Source organism: Serinus canaria, chromosome Z (assembly GCF_022539315.1).
Source record: "Serinus canaria isolate serCan28SL12 chromosome Z, serCan2020, whole genome shotgun sequence".
Taxonomy (NCBI): domain Eukaryota; kingdom Metazoa; phylum Chordata; class Aves; order Passeriformes; family Fringillidae; genus Serinus; species Serinus canaria.
Window position 1 is genome coordinate 61,317,012 of NC_066343.1, and position 3,771 is coordinate 61,320,782.

The 3,771-nt window shown below is 36.4% G+C and overlaps 1 long non-coding RNA gene across 1 annotated transcript; it reads right to left on the minus strand.

The window, feature by feature from the left end:
• Positions 1-215: 215 nt before the first annotated feature.
• On the minus strand, positions 216-1,220 carry LOC127061010 (uncharacterized). The gene is made up of 3 exons (XR_007780378.1): positions 1,169-1,220; positions 424-503; positions 216-283 (listed from the first exon to the last, which is right to left on the minus strand). It is a non-coding gene; the product is annotated as an uncharacterized LOC127061010 (long non-coding RNA).
• Between the last annotated feature and the right edge of the window lie 2,551 nt (positions 1,221-3,771).

Below are 3,771 nucleotides of genomic sequence, written 5' to 3' on the forward strand. Positions count from 1 at the left end.
GGAAAACAAGACAGCTTGATCCTGGTGGATGCAGGACCTTCAGAGCAGAGGACTGTGCACACTGACCAGTCCCAATGGCACCATCACCATGCTGCCATAAAATCCTTCCAGTTCTCTGCAGCTCTGCACAGTAATAAGTGTAAAGTCAAGACTCAAATACAAACAACACCTTGCTGGCTCACACTTACCATTTTACAGTCAGGAGAGGATCAGGGTTCCAAAGGGTTTCCTGTGTCTAAACTTCTCCAGGCAGGATATTGTCGTACATGGCTAGTGTGGCCCACTGCAGAGGAAGACATTTTAAGATTCAGATGTGAACTCCAGTTTGCATTTTACACTATGGGATTTGAAAAAATAAAAAGAAAAGAAATGTAGTAACTAGGAATACCTTATGTTCCACTCCCTCAACTTTCAGGAGCTTACCTATTATACAAAATTTTAAATTGTAGAAGCTTGTGGAATATTTTTTTCAGGTTGCACCATTATTCAAGCTGTCTCTTCATCTATAACCAGATAAAATCATACAGTTTTAAATACATAATATAAATTTGTGGGTTTTTTAAGCTAGTTTCACACAGAACCATTTGTAAGATTAAAAAATAGTATAAAGTCTGAATCTAACAACATGACGTAGAGGAAATTATCCTGTTTACCTTATGCTTTATGAAATGGCCAAGGTGTTTATTGAAATTAAATCCTTAGTAAAATTATCATTTTAATTATGCAAGGCACCATAAAAACCAAAATTATATAATGCCTCTAAGGCAAAATAAAACACATAATGCTGAAACTTCTTTACAGAATAAAAAAGATTAGAAGAAGAACTATCAAAATATCTCTGCTGTCATATTCATTAATATAACCTGGCCAGCTCTTCATAGAGAAGGAAGCACTGGGGTACTCTGAGAGGGTACATTTGCACATGGTTCTCCTCATAAAGGGATACCAAAATTGACCTCTCATATCTCGAAGACTTTGAAGCATTAGTGGAAGGGTGAAAACCTCCCTTACAACCCCTACTCCCAGGCCGCAGGTCTCTGACCACCATCGACAGCACACTCATTCTTGAAAACCCCCTTTTAACAAGAGCATTTGGTGCAACACAGAGCAGTTATGAGATTATATTATCAATTTGTCTAGTTCCAAGATGCTGGCAAAAATGGCATACCTTGTCCCCTTTGGGTGAAACTTCAGCACACAGAAAAACCTTCAGGACAGTCTAGGCAAAAAAGAACAAAAAGATAAAGAACACTGACATGAAGAAAAGTCTCATCCTGTAGCATGTGTTCTCCACACAAAAAACCACAACAATCAATGACAAAGATGAAAAAAGATGATCTTTAGAAACAACACAGCTGTGTCAGAAAGGCAATACAGAAGTAGAAAAAACCAAGCTTTCCCAAAGCAACATAAATCAAAAGTAAATAAAAATCTTTCTAACAGAGTTTACAGCAGAAATGCTAATACAAAAATATTCTGAGGCTTATAATCTTTCAGAACACATACTGGTCTTCTCTTTCCCCTATATTTTTTTCAAAAGATGATATTCTTACCAATATGAAGTGGTGTATCATGAAAAACAACACTAAATATTGGGCTGCCAATATAAAGTAGCAACACAAAGCTGTGCAATCATTACCATGATTGGTAATAAAGCAGGTCAACCTTTCCAGGGCTAAGATATGAAAGTCTTACTTTAAATAAATATATTTTTAAAGTAGCATCAAAAGCAGACTTGATTAAATTTGTTCACAAAGTTCTTGGAACGATTCTAGCTGGAACACAAATCTCTATTAATTTTGGTCCAGAGGAGAGAACACCAGTAAACCCATCCCAGCTTTTGCAGCATTTTGCTTGTAACGTCTGATCAGAGTTTAGCTTGTAGGATCCAAACACAATTGAGCAACATTTGATTATGATTATTTTATTTGATTTTCTGAAGTATTTGCACAATATTCTTGTTACTTTGAAGATAGCTCACTTCAAGCTGTTCAGCTTTTATTCAACAAAGCCAAACAAAATTTCTTTTTATGAAACACTGTAAATATAGAAAGCTGTAAATTAAGTTGCTCTGGAACAGAAAAAGAAGTTTTAAGAAATGTTAAGTGATATATCTAGCTTTGAAATCACTCTCCATGGGAAGGAACAGGACTTTCCTTATTTTCTTGCCAAAAATGGGAAGCAAAAAAGGCTAATTCAATTTCACGCCAGAAAAAAAGAAAGTAAGTGTGTGTATATATTATAAAACATACCAGTGGAGAGAAGAGATACTTAAGAAAAGGAGAACTGTGCTTATAATCACAAAACCTAGGTGTTAGCAAAAGTATAAGAAATACACTACAAACTTTAAAAATTATAAAGCAATTACTGTAGTAACTGTTAGAATATATGCTTTAACAACTCCTTTACCTAAAATAATCACTTACAGGCTTGTGCTATTTACACATCACAGTAGTTTTAGGACTATCATAGTAAAATTAAATAAATAATTATTCAGGAAAGCATGTAAACTATACTACTGTTATGAATGGATCTATTAATTATAAAAACCTGTCCTTGCTTTTAATATTTCATTCATACACTGAACCATTCAACTAGAAGCTGAGTTGAAAGGTATTCTTCTATATGGGCTGGCAATTATTGAAACCTTACCACAAGAAAAGGTTTGGGAGCAGATGTTTCAAAACTGGTTTGCTGAGCTTAAATAGTTTCCTAAATAATGGGTTACCTGAGTTGGAGCACTCCTACAACAGCAGCTCCATCTGATCCCTGCCACGTCACTGCTGTGTGCCTCAGAGGTCACCCCTTGGCAGCTGTCTGATTTGCAGCCTTTGCTGCAAGAATACAACTAGCGCTGGAACCTGCTCTTCAGGTTCAGCACATGGGATCAGGGCCAAGGAAAGGCAGCTGGCTTGGAGGAGCGAGAGAGTCCAGAGGCTTTATTTGGGCTTAAGAGCACAATAGCATTGGCCAGGCAGCTGTGTCTGAATGGAAGTGCACAAAAAGAAGGCAGGACCTTTGTGGTTGTGTTCTGGCTTTAGGGGCTGTCAGGAGAAAAGTGACAAGAACAGGAGAGAGATGTTAGGCTGCCATTTCACACAGCCTGCATAAAACTGAAACAACCAGATTTAAAAATAAAAGCCACATGGGAAAAGAAAATATGGAAGACCAATATATTGTTAGGTGAAAGGTTATTTGGTCACAACAAATTGTAAACCAGTTCTATATTGAGCTGGTCAGGCAGGTAAGTAGAAGGAAAGAGTCCTAGAATCTACTAATCTTATTTCCACAGAAGAAATTTTTATTCTAAATCTGTCATTACAGGCTATGTAAGCGCAAGGAACTTTTATAGCTAATTAGGTGTCAAAAAAATTCAGGATTAAATTTTACCCAGAAGTTGAAAGTGATTTCTGAAAACGCAGTCCTGTGTGCCCTAATGTGTATGATTGCACCATCCATTTAATGTAAAATTTTCTGTGTGTTTACACTGCCTTCCAGTTATCACTTAGGACTTGATCATTGTGATTTCAATTCTTCTTGGATGCATTTTCTGGGGGACCAATATAAAACAGCCGTCATGCTTTTTAAATTAACAGTCTATCTGAAAAGCATATAGGTAGACCTCTACTGAAGCAGTGCTCAGAACACTATTGGTGCTCAATTTAAAGAGCTGCACATTGTACTACTCTAGCAGAACCTGAGAAGTTATCTCCTGCTACATTTATGAGTCCTGATAATCAATACATTTACCAAAAAAAAAAAAAAAAAAAA